The 15,585-nt window shown below is 40.6% G+C and overlaps 1 protein-coding gene across 1 annotated transcript in view; it reads left to right on the forward strand.

The window, feature by feature from the left end:
- The first annotated feature begins 1,931 nt into the window (after nucleotides 1-1,931).
- The window catches only part of ELOVL7 (ELOVL fatty acid elongase 7), a 75,919-nt gene continuing 62,265 nt past the window's right edge, over nucleotides 1,932-15,585 (forward strand). The window contains exon 1 of the mRNA XM_040452485.1: nucleotides 1,932-2,037. The gene's annotated coding sequence lies outside the window, so the exon portion shown is untranslated. The remainder of the gene's footprint in view (nucleotides 2,038-15,585) is intronic.

A 15,585-nucleotide genomic window follows, 5' to 3' on the forward strand; every position in this document is an offset into this window, starting at 1 on the left:
AAATAAAATAAAATAAAATAAAATAAAATAAAATAAAATAAAATAAATAAAATAAAATAAAATAAAATTTCAGTCAGGGGATGTCACTTCTTTACTCAAAAATGCTTCCCTTAACTCTTTGACCTCATTTATTACTAATGTCCTCACTTATCCCATTTCAACCACTCTGGCCTCCTTCCTATTCTGTGAACATGAATATCTCAGGCACCCTCATGCCTCAGGGCCTTTAGCCTTGCTGTTCCACTGACTAGAATGCTGTTACCAAGGTAAACACACAGGCTGGTCACCTCACCTCCTTAAAATTTGGACTCAAATGCCTCCTTCCATTGAAGCCTTCCCTAACTGCTTTATCTTCAAATCCCCTCGTCTTTCCCTCTTAATTTTTCTTCATCACAGTTATCATAACATGAACACTACATATTTTATTTATCATCTACAGTCTCCAATTAGAATGAATGTACATTCTACAAGAAGAGAGGATATTTTTCCGTGTGTTATCCTGTGTGTTGAATCTTCAGGGCGTGGAATGTAGCAGTACTCAATAAACATCTGTTAAATGAAAGAATCTGTTTGACATTCTACATATTTGAAGTTTCATAAATATATACAGATATTTAGAGAAAGACTATCTAGAAAGATAGACTCAAAGGGAAATACAATTAAGCAACTGTCTCCAATTCACAAAGGAATTTTACAAATCTACTAAACTATATTTATTCATGTTTTTATTATGAAAGCAGAGTTTTTCTACAAAGAGGGAGAAATCTTCAGTTCCCTTGACTTTAACATTCTCATTTTGCGTTCCTTTCAACGGTTACTATGTGGGTTCTCAACATTTTACATAAAACATTCAAAACCTCTTGTTCAATGCAAGATTAGGGTTAGTCATGGAAGGCAAACTTGCTATGTAAGGAAAATATGCTTCTGGCCCACTGAATGTTCTCCTTACCCAATATACCTGGTGGTCTGTATCCTTTGTCGATTCAATTCTTGAAACTTACAGCACAAACAGACCAGCTTGGCTCAGGACTGCAACCTGTCAGGCTATGTTTCAGGTTTCTAGAAGACAACTCAATTCCGGCTCATGGTTTTGCCTAACTTCTTCCCACTCCTATTTTGCCTCCCACCTCCCAGCTACCGATGCCCCGATCCCAAAACTCAACAAAGGTTAAGAAGATCGTAACTAGACACAAGGCCAGACAAGTTAAAAAATAATTGAGCGCGCATACACACGCCCTGCATTCTCCTCATCTCACTCCCCAAGCCCACAGCGGCGGATAAGGAGAAACCAGTTTGCTAGACTTTGTTCTTTGCAGTGACTAATCAGGAAAAAAGTTAATTTAGATTTTATATTTGCTCCCCACTGCTCTAAAACCCCCCTCAACTCCCCAATATTTGCAGCAATTTTTGCCAGTTTCTTACTAAGCAGGGATGGAGTTGACCCAAATTGGGCTTCTCGCCGTGGTGGCCTCCATTTTAAATAGGAGTTGACCCTCCCAATAGCTTTTTCAGGAGCGGGGATTCCTTCTTTTCTCCCTCTCTCCACTCCAGCCTGACCGGGACCAGGTTTCCTCTTTCACATTTTTCTACAACTCATTCCTGAGTCATGCATGACGACAACTTTCACACTATTTATGTGACGCCTCGAGATGACCTCAAGGGATGGCATCGGTGCTCAAAAAGAAACATAACAGTCCAAAGGCCAGAACCCGTACTCCAAAGTGGCCCGCGGGGCTCCGAGGGTCTGGGCGCTGAGGCGGGCGGAGGCGGGGCGCTCGTTCCCGGATGGCGGCTGGCTCCTCCTTCCCGCCCCTCGCGGGTACCTGGCGGCGGCGGGCGGGGGCGGTGCTGCGCGGCGTCACGCGGCGGGGTGGGAGAGCGGGCAGGTGACATCCCGGCGGCCTCCTCCCCTTTTCCAGCTCTGTCGGCGGCCGGAGCAGCAGGGGCCGCTGTGAGGAGCTCTGCGCTCGCGCCGCCGCCCGCCGCCGCCCTCTGCTCCCGCGCGCGCCTTGCCGCTTCGGCTCCGCTCTCCGTGGGGTGAGTGCCGGACTCCCAGCCCCTGCGCTGGGACCAAACTTTTCCGGGGTGCGGAGAAGAGATGGGGGAAGGGAGAGAGACCCCGCCGGTAGGAGTCCGGAGCAGCCGGATGGAGGAACCTGGGCGCAGCGCGCGGCGGCGGGATCCGGGTGCGGGAAACCCGGGAGCGTGGCCAGGCCCTCCCCGGGCTGTGTGCAGGCGCTTCGGAAGTTCTCGAACCGCGGCCTGTGGGCGCAGAGAGAGAAGGCCCTTCCCGCGGGAGGGCGGGGCCGCCGCGCTCACCTGCGCGCTCCATGGGAGCCCCCCGCCGCCCCGGCATCCCAGAGGGCCGGTGCTCCCGGGCCGCCCCAGGGCTCTGAGCCTCCCCGAGCGCTCCCTGCGGGCGGGGACCCTGGTACTCCGGGCGGGAGGGCAAAGGTGCTCGCCCCTGGGACCGGAGGGACCTCCTCGACCTTGGCCACCGAGGTCACTTTCCCAGCTCCGGGCTCTGACTTCCCTAGCCGCAGCCCCCCCATTACCGGAATTCCCGAGCCCCTTTCTTACTGGTTCCTTCCCGTCTGGGGCGCTTTTGTGTCCTTGAGGTCGGAATGAACTTGGGGGGGGGGGGTGCTGCTCTCGCAGCGGGGAGCTGCCTCTTTGGCTCTCTGAGCTGCACGGTGTCCCAGCGACTGCTGCTGGTTGAGGAGGGTGATGTCTACTGAGCCATAGAACAGGTCGTGCTGGAGATGGAGATGGGAAAGCCTGTTGTTTCATCTTCCAGGGTATCGTTGGTTGGGAAATTGCCCGCCCCCCCTCCCCCCCATCAGCCAGCGCTGATTCAAAGTTACCGGATGCCGAGCGAGCGCTCCTTCGAGCTCCTGGGGAGCCGGGACAGGAAGGGTCCGGTCTTACACCTGTCCACCTCCCTGTGTGGTAGGAGAAACAAGTCCCACTCCCACTCAAGAATAGTTTTGGCGAGCCAAACCTTTCCCCTCTTGCTGAGCTATCCCCCCAGAAAGCATTTTAACTTAACCCTATGCTCACAGGTTACTTTTTGTTTCACAGCTCGATTTTTTTGTTTAACCGCCGTGGAAGAATCATCCATACTTTGTGATTGCCTTTGCCTTCTTACTGCTGACTTGCTTATTAATTCCCTTACTTTGTAATTCCTGCTCCTACTGCTGGCCAGAAATTGTTGTCCCCGAGGTCGCTGAGGACTAGAAAAAAATCTTTTCCCCTCAACGGCAGACATTTATCGAGTGTTTTTGTGCCAGGCACTGTTTAAAACTTTCATTAACTCGTAATCCTCACCACAATCCTGTGAGGTAAAATTATTGTGTTATCTCACTTTATGGATGAGGGAATGAATATTTGGTATCTTGCTCAAGGACTCTCAAGTAGCAGGAGAGGATTCCAACTCCGGGGCTCAGGACCAGCACTGGGGTAACCATTGTGCATACTGCCTCGCCTAGAATTCCTTTCTTCCTCCTTATTTCCTGAAGTCCTGAGCTCCTTGAAGCATCACTGATCAGGTTCTCAGTCTCACATTCCCTCTTGCATGACTTTGGACTAGTTTAGTTTCTTTTTTATTTTATTTATCATTATTATCATTATTTTTTTAGAGATTTCACAGAGCCTTGTTACTTTAGTTATCGCCTCTAGTTAGCTGCCTTAAGATTCTGTGCTTTCCATGTATCTTACTCAGTTTTAGAGTAGCATCTGTCAGTTTATATTGTAATATTCCTTGTGGACTTGCCCTGTTTTGCCTCAAAGCATTTCTAGTTAACATCATTTATGTCACGGGCCCCATCATTATCCTAGTCACTCAGGTGCAAAATTCAGCAGTCCTGTCTCATATCACCTCTCTCCCAATCATGATGTATCTCGTCAACTTCTACAATGTCTCTTCCTTCTAGCTTTCATCGAACCTTACCCCCTCCCCAGCCCTTCTTCCCTAGTCTCCTCCTTCACGACCTCTGAACACTCATTCATCACTTATCATATGTCACTTTCTCCAGTTGGGTATCTTCTCTTATAAATGTTCCACATCCACAAAAAATATTGTAAGCAGCTTAGGACGTTAAATATTCAGGCCTTACAATTAGTAGTTACTTGCTAAATGTTTGCCACATATGATGCAATGTGAATTACGGTAGCACACAGGTGGACCAGGTTTTACAGGGTGTGAAGAAGCTTACATTGGTAGACATGGAGGAACTGGCAAGCATCCTGGAGTGGGAGAACAGCTTCTGGTGACTTAGTTGCTGCAGCTAGGAGGAACCCAGTTATCCTGAGTAAGCACTACAGTTAGAAGTGTGGAAGTAGGAGCATATCCGCAGAGAATGATGAATCCTATTCTTAGCAAAACAAGACCGGAACCAACCACAGTAAATTACAAAAAAAAAAAAAAAAGTCATCTTTATTGTAAAATATAACACATACCTAAAAATGCACAAAACATAAATGAGATTACCACAGTAGACATATTTAGTAGTAGAATAACTGTCTTATTCTGGTAGGAGATATGATGGTAGTGGGATGAGACTGCAGACATGCCTAATAGGAACCTGTTCCCAAAACTTCTGTATAAGGTAATGTGAGCCTGAACTAGTCCCAAGAGGAACTGTTTGGAAAGAGTTGGCTGTGCCTACATAGGTTTGAGGTGAGAACACAAAACCAAGAAGGTACCTAAATGGTAAGAAAAGGGAACCAATGAGAGTTTTGAGCCACTGAGCATAATTCTACCAAAATGGATATTTTGTGATTTTTGCCTTTGTTTCTCTCCATTTTTTCTATGCATGTTTTCCTACATCATAGTACATGTAGAATTTTAGTATTCTTTGATTTCAATGTAATACCTAGTAAGCATTTTTCATCTTATGCGATTTCCCAAATTCCTATTGTTTGTGTCATATTCTAGCAACTATAATGTGATTTCATAAATTAATCCTCTATTGTTAAACAGGTGCACTAAACAACACTTTTAAATCTAAGTTGTAGCAATACTTACTTTGGCAGATATGTCACTTTATAAACTGGAGTTTGTTTGTTTATGTCAGACATTGGAATGTATGTAAAAGAAAACCCATGTCCTCAGATAATTTGTAGTTGAATGGAAGAAATAGGACTTTCCCAAGTATGTTAACTGGTTATTCTTCTTGGTGTCCTATGTGTGCAAACATCAGTTTTAGGATATGTTAGAATGTTGTTTACCAAACAAGTAACTTTGGAGACTCTGTATATGTATTAGGGTATTAAATTGAGAACTAACCTTGAATTTCAGTACAACACGTCATAGAGCATGCAAAGAAGCATGCCATGAATACATTTTGAGAGCAGACTGTATCTCACATGTGTTTCTGAGATACTCATCCAATTTGGACCACTCACAAGTTATGAAAAAGTTGAAAACTAATGCAAATTTGGCACTTTATAAGACTGGTCTTCTAAAAAAAAGTTGAGATTTCTAATTATTCCTAATTTACTGAAATATATTAAAAGCGCACATGTTATTACATTGGGAAGTAAAACTATCCATTTAGTTAATGATAGAAGTAGCCACACCATCATAAATATTTCTAAACAGGCTATTATTCAGATGCACTAAGTTACTGTATAACGTATAACATAAGTCTGCCAGGTGAAAGGCAGATTTTCATCTCTCTTGAGAAGCAGCATCACAGCCCTCAAACAACAGCTACCTACCTTCTTTGTCCTCTCTAATACAAGGTAATAGAGATAAATCTGGCCCAAAGTAGGGAGTTTCAGAAGTTGTGTGTTCAGTAAACATTTAAATGAGTGTCAGTTTTGTGTCAGGCAAGGTGAGCAGCAGAATGCTAAAGCCAGGCCAGGTCTGTGTGAGATGCAGAGAGGCAAACAGTTCCAGTACAGTGTGAAAAACTGTGAGAAACACAGAGTGTTGGAGAAGTCACATGGAGGAAGGCAGACAAAATCATGCTCCTGAGCTAAAAGAAGGAAGAGTGTTAGGGCAGCAGAGAAATGAGATGAAGGCAGGAAATCACATTCAGGCTGAGAGAATGCAGATGCTGTGCTGACATTGGAAATACTATAAAACAACTGCAGAGGAGTGTATGAGGTGAGGTGAGGTTGCTAAGAGCCTTGTTGGACCTGAAGGATTTGGAGTTTATCCTAAAATCAGTGGGGAGCCATTGAAAATGTTCAAGGAAGTGAGGGACCTGTTCACATTTGAATTTTAAAAGCATCCCTCTGGCATTTGCAACTTCACCTTTCTGAAAGCTCCCCTCCTCCCCCTGTTGGAGGCTTTATCTCTCTTCTCTACCTGATTGCTATCTCGTAGCTCATTTCTCTTTGGAAAGGACAGCCACCAACATTGTTTCCGCTTGATATCTTGCTTATGTTCTGTTTGCATAACAATTTTGGAACAGAAAGTAAGCTTTCATCGGTGTCCTTGTGCTGCATGTTTATAAAATACCCAATCTTGCAGTTCAGTTTTAAATCTTTTATTGACAGTTACGAGATGAAACGTTTTGGCATCTTTTAGGTATCAGTAATAGTTGCATCAAAGCACTTTTCATGCATTTGCTCATGAATCCTCTGAAGCTGGCAAGATCTGCACCATAATTCTCATAGTATACATGAGTGCAGGAGAGTGAAGAAAGGTACTCAGTATACACTGTTGGAAGTATGCAGCCAGGATTTGAACCCAAGTAAAATTACAATGCTTAGCTTCTTCCCACTTTGCATATTGACTCTGTGGATTCCTATTTTAGAGGGTACATGAGACAGTAGAGTTCTGATATCATATGGTTACTTTGGTGAGGGCATAAGTGCAATCACAAAGAAAAACCTGATTTAGACTTTCTGGGTCAGTGGTAGAAGAGAAAACTAGAAAAAGAGGGTTGACTAGTAGCTCCTCATTTAAATACAGCCTGTCCTCCTTCCTGTCCCAGCTTTCTGGGTTTTGTCTTAATAACACCTTTGTGATTTTTTTGTTTATTATAATCAAATGACAGAACAGGGACAGTGAAGGCTGCTCATATTTATTATTATTATTATATTATTATTATTATTATATTATTATTATATTATTATTATTATTATTATTATTTTATTTTTAGAGAGAGTGTGTACATAAGCAGGGAAGAGGGGCAGAGAAAGAGAGACAATCTTAAGCAGGCTCCATGCTCAGCATTGAGGCTGATGTGGGGCTTGATCCCATGACACTGGGATCATGACCTGAGCCAAAAGCAAGAGTCCGACATTCAACCAACTGAACCACCCAGGAGCCCCTAAAGGGTGCTCATATTTAAGGATGACTTAACCCTAGGTCTGTCCAAGGGCTTCTCTGCCCAATCCCCTTCTTGCTTGTCTTTTTCTTGCCTTCTCTCGGCAGGTAGTGCTGTGTTGGATTCTGTGGGTTAAAAAGATTTGTATCTCAGAAACAAATAAACTAATGCTGATCTCACATTTTAATCCCTCTGATGTTTTTCATTCACTTATCTACAAGGCACATGCTTATGCCTTCAGTCTCTGAAATTCTAACAGGTGTGTCTTTAACTTGAAGCAAGGTGGGAGGCAGAAGTAACATTCCTAGGAAACCAGAGTCCAGATACTGATTATTCAGTAGCTTAGGGTGAGTTCCTGAGTAAATGTAGAGTGGAAGTTGAAAAATAAAGCTGCAGGAACTTTTAATCATTGTTTAAAGGGAGGGAAAAAAATGTCTAGTAGATATATTTAACATTAAGTATAGCTAATATTTCTTTAAAAATACTAGGTTGAACGTGGGCACTTGCCATTGCTCTAGGTAAAAGAGTTAGATGTTGGCAATTGCATATAGTTTATCCTAATACAAAGACAATCCTCTTAACATCTAACCATTTGAGCCAATCAGCCAAGCCTACACTCTTCATTTTCCCAGAAAGTAGGTTGAGTGCAGCGTGTTCATTTTTACAACTGCTGGGTTACTGTCTCAACAGTATTTATCATAAGCCTGTTGGTGGCAGTTACACGTGTTATTATGATTAGATCATTTAAATATCAGTAATAGTTGTGTAAATCTATGAAACATGAGTGCAAAAGAAGAGTATTGGTTTCTGTGAAAGGAATGTTGAATTGTTTAAAAAAAATTTTTTTTTTTAATGTTTATTTTAGAGAGAGACAGAGTGTGAGCAGAGGGAGGGGCAGAGAGAGGGAGACACAGAATCTGAAGCGGGCTCCAGGCTCGGAGGTGTCGGCACAGAGCCTGATGTGGAGCTTGAACTCACGAACTGTGAGATCATGACCTGAGCCGAAGTTGGAGGCTTAATGGACTGAGCCACCCAGGTGCCCGGGAATGTTGAATTCTTTAGAAAGAGTCCATAAAAGTGAGAGACTAAAAAGTGGGCAGAAAAACTATTAAAAAATTGGAGAGAAAATTATGAAAATTTGGAAGAAAATATCCTGACCTTGCTTTACAAGTTTGTTTTGCTGTTTTGTCTTTGTTTTTTAGTTCTCAATCTACTTAGGAAATTAAAACTAGAAATTGTAGAAAATAAATTCTGAGTGTAGTTAATATAATAAAAATATTGGGGAGGAATTCTTCAAGGAAAATTTGGAATTACTTTGGGAAATTGGGGAATTAATGCATATTTTTATGTGTTAAGGTAAAGTTAATATGGTGTGTATATAATTGTTTGATTCTTGAAACAACTTTTTTTTATTAACTAACCAGAACCAGTCAAAACTGCTGATGCTGTTAGTCAAACTGTAATAGTTTATGCTGTAGGATAGTGAGTAGTCAGAAGTTTTGCCTCTGTAGATGTTCTTTGGGCCTACTACATTACCAAAGTAAAACTTTGCCATTGGGAATGTAAAACGCAGGGCACATATAGATTTTTTTCTTTGCTTACCATATTATGAGAATGGCATATAACTCATACTATTTTGAGTTAGGCTTTTAGCAGCCCTATAGCATTTGTTTGTATTAGTAATGTGAACCAATATATAGAACCTAGAGTTGATTTCCACCTCCCTTAAGTGACTGCCATAAAAATTGAAAGCAAAAACTGAAAAAAAAGAAAAAAAACCATAGTATAGGATTAGCTAGTTTGTTAAACTTAATAAATTTCGTAGTGCTGCTAATCTGAAAGTTGGATTAGGTGAGGTGTAACTTATTCTAGATTCAAATACCAGTTATGGCAGTATAGTAATTAATTTCTTCTGAAGTATTACAAGTTAGTGAAAAAAGACCAAACTTAAATGCAAAAAAATAAAAGTATGGCATTTATTGACTATTTGGTATATGCCAGGCATTGTAAAACATTTTCTATATGCCTTATCTCATGTAATCTGCACAGCAGCCCTACCAGGAAGGTCATTTTGTTCTCATTTTCTAGACGAGGAGACTCATGCCATATCAGAGTTATGCAATGTGTCCAGAGTCATGTGGTTAGTAACAGAACTGGGAATCCAATCCCCTTTAGTCTGAACTCTAGCACTCATATGCCTCTGCTCTTACCACTTCATAAGGTAGTACTTTTCATCTGAATTTCTAATATAGGGGTTTTGTTGTTTTGTGGTTTTGGTAAGCCCTTTATTGAAGGGGTGATTCTAGACATGATCAACAGAGAGAGGGGGAGGAGGTAGCTAGGATAGGATGTGTTGGTCAAGATGCTGCTCCTGCCACTGTGGGCAGCTGGGCTTCCCTCAGTGCAGGATACACCTCAGAGTTGTCTTGGCACCTATGAGGAGGAGGTGGAACCTTTATTGGCACATGAGCATGGAGATAATTTCTTAATGACATGTTGAAGTGTTTTAACCTGGAAAGGACCTTAGAGATCATTTAGGCTTCCTCTTTGATAGACGAAGAAACTGGGGCCCATTGAAGCCAAGTTGTTTCGCCAAGGCCACTAGCTGATTTATCATCCTGGAAGTGGAAACACCTTCTCCTGATCAGAGTCCAGGTGCTTTTATAGCTTAGTAGTTATTTTTCTTTGTTAGCCCTAACTCTGATTGGCAATTGCATATAGTTTATCCTAATACAAAGACAGTCCTCATGACATCTAACCTTTTGAGCCAATCAGCTGAGTCGACACTCTTATTTCCCCAGAAAGCAGGCTGCCTTTACTACTGAATTTTGAAGTTCTTAAGTTGCCCCACTCCATCTTTGTCTGCAAGTAACAACACTGATTATTCCCTACACTTTACTGTAGAATATGAACAGGGCCAGTATTATGTTTCCCCTGTGTTACATGAGGGAGACCTGAAACTCAAACAATATAATGTTGTCCTCAGGCCTGTGTATGTTAAAACCTGACCCTGAACTATGACTGAAGATGTAAAAGAAGAAAAATACATTATCTTAGCAAAGATGACTAAACCTTCCTGGCCAAGCCCTGTTGTCTTATCTAACAATCCCTTCCTGTCCTCATTCTCTTTCCTTAGCCCAAGTCCACGCCCTTTAGGTGGCTGCCTGACAGTCTCAGGGAAGTAGGCATCTGTGGGGCTGGGTAGGGGTGGAATGAGTTGTGCCCATTGCTTTGCTGGGCACCCCCTGAAAAATATGCCGAGTCCCAACCTTTGGACTTTCATCAGCAGACAGAGGAAGGGCTGTTGTTAGTCATCTTCTTATTAACAGGCAAGCATGGACTACAGCAGCTGCTGTTCCTCCTCCTCCTGCCTCTTTGCTTTCATATGTCATGAAAAACTTTTCGCATGCATCATCTCAGTCCTTATTGCAACCCTATGTGATGTGGGCTTTTAACTGAATTTTAGAAACCAGAAATCTGAGGCTCTGAGAAATTCAAGTGATTTTTGCCAAGGTCACTTGGGTGGCAAGTGGTAAACCTGGATCTGTAATACAGATAATCTAACTATACATCCTGCCACTTGGCTGTATTTGGCTTTCGAGTCTATTTTCTCGTGTTTAGAAAAATAGCATGGAAGAGAGCAGGAAATAGGACACTTGCAAAGTTTGCATGAGATGATGTATAATTTACATTCCACTTTTTTCCAAAAAAGATTTGAAGTTTTCACAATAAGTACCTGAAGACCCAAGCCTACAAGGGGAAAATGTAGGTAATGTAGTTGTGATAAACAGAACACTAAATTTTAACTGTTAGCTGGGAGCTTATATTGAAAAAATAAGAAAATGTTTCCACGACTCTAATGGTTTAGTTTTTTTGAAACAATAAAACAAAAATGTTGTAAGGTAATATTTTTCCCAGAAATGAATTGTAGAAGGCATTTATCACATTGGTGTTATAAAGAGGATCTTGAATAACTCCATTTATAATACTTGCAATAACAGTTTTGCTAAAGATGCAAAGATATTTTTACATTAGTACTGGCTCTTGATAACTCATTTATTATGGATGTTAATGAAGGTAAACTGTTCGAAAGTATTTCTTCAAAGTCTTGAGGGCTGGACTAATAAGGTCTAGATTCTCATAGTGATAGACAATAGCAACTCACTCAAGGTAGAGCAGGGCATCTTAGCCTGCTGGTCCATGGATGGAATTCAGAAGGTCCATAACTCTCCCAAACATCAAACTTGTTTGTGCATATGTAATCTTCAGGAACATGGCCCATAGCACTGTAGTCTCACGGGATAAAAGGTACTGATTTAGGAAAGACATGAAGTAATACATGTAAAATGCTTGTTAAAATTTAACTGTGTGCATGGAAAAGTATTAGCCTTTAATGTTAATGTTGGAATTAAGCATATAATGTTGGCATGAACCAACTGTGTAGACTTTATCCGTGTTACAAGGATGCAATTAGTACAGACCGAAAAAAGATATCATCTCCTGCATGTATGGTAGTTTTCATTTCTCTTGTCCTAGTTCTCTAGGAAAAAAAGGCTTCTATTTATTTATGAATTGAATGTTACCTATTTGCTTGGGCTAGACGCTGGAGATGTAAAAATCTAGAAGTCATCTCCTTTCCTCATTTCTGTCTTTATCTTATGCCCACATCCAAATTAGCAGCAATTGTGTCAGCTATGTGCACAAAATGTATCCTCAATCTATCTACTTCAATAAACTCCTAATCCTACTGTCTCACTACAATCAATTTTTTACCAGGCAACCAAGTTAATTTTTAAAAACATAAGTCAGATCATGTCACTGCTTTGCTTAAAAGCCTCTGATGAGAGTTTTCAGTTTTGCAAGATGTGGAATTCTAGAGGTAGTTGGTGGCTGTGGTTGCAGAACAATAGGAATGTACTAAATACTGCTGAGCAATACGCCTAAAAAAGGCTAGGATGGTAAAGCTTCTGTTATGTGTATTTTACCATAATTTTAAAAAAGGAAAAGAAATAGTTTACTGCAACAACAACAAATAAGCCTCTGATGGTTTCCCTAGATGGACCTAGAATAAAACCCCTAATCTTTAATTTATGCCTCAAGACCTTATGTATCCACTTCCCCAAGGCATCCAGCATCTCTCTCCTCCTTGTGCTCTGCTTTCTGTTCCTCTGACTTAAACTAAGTTTGTTCCTGCCTCTAGGCCTTTGCCTTTGTTGTCCCCTCCAGGACCACTTTCCCTTCATATCTACTCAGGTGTTCTAGATCTTTCTAACTACCCTTGTACTGTTAACAGCCCTCTGTCCTCGGTGACCTTGTCATATCACTCTGTTTCGTTTCATTTTCTTCAGAACTTTTGTCACTATTTGTCTTATTTATGTTTGTGTCTGTCTTTGTTTACTTGTGTGTCTTCCCATACAAGTTAACTGCATGAGAATAGAGATCTTGGTGTATCTTTGGTGTGGAGAAGTGTGCTTGGCACATAGTAGGTGCTCAAATATTTATTGAGTAAAGAATGGAGACATGAGCCCTTCCTCCAGTGACCTTGTAGTTTCTGATACTGACTCTCAGTCTGAGTTACAGAACTGTGAGCAAGGTCTTTGAGAGCCTCTCAGCTAGGTCTCACATAGAGAATGGGCAACTAGTTCTGCACCAAATAAAGTGATGTGCGGATGGAAGAGGAGAGAATGATGTCGGGGGCAAAAAAGTCAAAACCACATAAACTGTTTTCTCTCATTCACGGATAAAGAGAAACTTTCCCTCTCTTCTATCTCCATCTTCACCTAAAAAACAAAAACAAAAACCAACACCAGCAAAAGAGGAGAAAACAAAACAAAAATACAGCTATGTATCAGTATCCAGGCAAGAACCCTACCCAAGCCAAGCTTAAAATGAAAATTGTGTACAATATTGTATATCACATTCCCAGAAATGCCCAGTTCCTCTGGACCGTTTGCTCTTAGAGTGTCCATTATGAGCACTCAGTTGTAGGAGTCAATAAGATGGTCTTGCCAAAAAATGAGTCCATAATCTTACCAGTCTACCATTCCAGAATTATCTTCTTTAGGATGCACTTCCCAAGTGGCCATAAAAATGTTGCCTTGCCATCGTACTGTCAAACTACAGGATATTTTATAGATAACTGGAGTTTCATGTTCATGTTTTTGATTCATATTTTTCATGGTAAACATAGACTATAGAGATTTATGATATAGACAGATTTTCAGTGCCCGATGTGAAAAATAATACTTTCATATAATCAGAAAAATCAGATTATTTTCTGACTATGTAAAAGTGTATGCAGATTTTAGAAGTTGGGAAATGAAACAAAAACTTGTAACAGAAAACCCATCACCTGTAATACCACCAAGCAGAAATTATTCTTGTGAACATTTTAATAAATTGCTTTGCGGCTTCTTAAAGGCCATTTTTAAAATGTGGTTGAAATTTTTCCTGAGGAAAAAAGTTGAGAACTGTTTAGATGAAGAACAAGAATCATCTAGCATACTTTTAATAAAAACCTTTACAAGCATTTGCAACATGGAAATTTTATTTCTTCCTTTAAAAAAAACCTCATTTATAAAAGGAAAGAACAATATAATGAACTGGATGTACACAACACCCAGGCTCATGGCTAATCTTACTTCATTTGTGAATATTTCAGTTTATCTTCAAAAGATAAGAACTTAACAATGACTACAGTACAATTATCACACCATTGTAATAAAATAAACAATTGTTATCCTCTTAAAGGTGCAAAACTTTTAAAGAAAAGGCAAAATCTTGAGTGTCTCTGAATAATTTATTCCTGTTTCAGTTATTGGGAAGGTGTGTCAGAGAGAATTCAGGGAACAGCAAGAAAATCGTCTTGACTAAGAGAGAGTAGTTGATCAGGAATCAGAGTATGAGGGGAGAGTAAAGGGTAAATGAAGTCCAGTTAAACAAGTCCATAAGTACGAATTACAGCTTGGTTCAACACGACATTATAAATTACTGGAGGGTTCTGAAAAGAGAAAAGACCTGGTCACAGTGCTTTGAGCTGGGCAGTTCAGGTCGCTGGCTTGTGACACTGTCAGATGTGAAATAGAAGAAGTTGGCCTGTCAAGCAGGACAGAGCCTAGATGGGCATGTGCCTGTATGAATGGAAAGGACTGAGAAGGGCAGAGGAATGAAGGAAAAGCGGAGAAGAAGGCCTGGATGAGCGAAAGATAGAGGACAAGGTTTGAAGCCTGGAAGCATGGGTGGATTGTGGTGCCAAAATTTGTCTTGGAGAAACTGGGTTGGGAAATGCTTTGTTTGAAATTCTGGACATTTCTTTATTTCTTTTCATTGGTAATCATTGCAGGTGAGATGAACAAACTACATGATCATTTACTTTGAGGCTTTTAACCAAGGTGGCCTCTTCTAGGTAATTACTTTATGAAGGGGCAGTTAGAATTTGTACTTGTGAAGTATTTCAAAGATCAGGTGGTTAAAACTCATAATGGTAGATAAAGCCGGAAGAACTAGAATTTCTCCCTTGCCTCTCTCCTCCCCCACCAGAAGGAGACTCCATGGAAATTATTTAAGTATCTTGTGTATAACTAATTAGAAAGAAAAGTCTTTCTTTGTTTACCTAGAAATATGTTTGTAAATATTCACCAAGACCACTATTATAGGAAAGGCATTGTTTTAATCTTGTATTATCTGTAATTTCTGTTTGCTGATGCTGAACTATTGTTCGAAAAGGCCTTAGAGAGGCCCACACCATGACAAGATTGAACTAAGCTATATTTTTCTATCCAGATAAATAGTGGGGGGAAATGTTCGTGTAAGTTGTTGCTTCCAGAATCTTTCATATCAAAATTATTTAACTTAAACATTAAGTAATGGTATTTAGCAACGCTATTCTTTACTACAAATATACTTTACATATATTTTGCATTAAATCAATATGTCTACTAGCCTAGAAATGTAACTTCATTTTCCTTGGGAAAATCTTTTATTTGATTAAAATAACCAAATTATAGATTTCATTTTCAATTGGAAATAATCTTTTGCAGACCCAAGATAAATACAAATCCTGTCCTAAATCTGTGTTAGTTTTTAATTTGTTAAACAAGACTGAGACCTTAATAATAATCATTTTCTTAGAATTGAATGAAGAAGGTCACGTAAATACAGGAACAGTATGCTAACCCAGAAGGCATTTATCAGGAAGTTTTGATCCTAAAATGTGATTGAAACCAGTAAGAAAGCAGAGCAATCATACCTGAGCAGAGAAAACAGTGTCCTGAAGTCCATTGAGTAAACTTCTGTTTGATCT

This window comes from Herpailurus yagouaroundi, unplaced genomic scaffold (assembly GCF_014898765.1).
Source record: "Herpailurus yagouaroundi ecotype Mexico unplaced genomic scaffold, PumYag 29, whole genome shotgun sequence".
Lineage (NCBI taxonomy): Eukaryota > Metazoa > Chordata > Mammalia > Carnivora > Felidae > Herpailurus > Herpailurus yagouaroundi.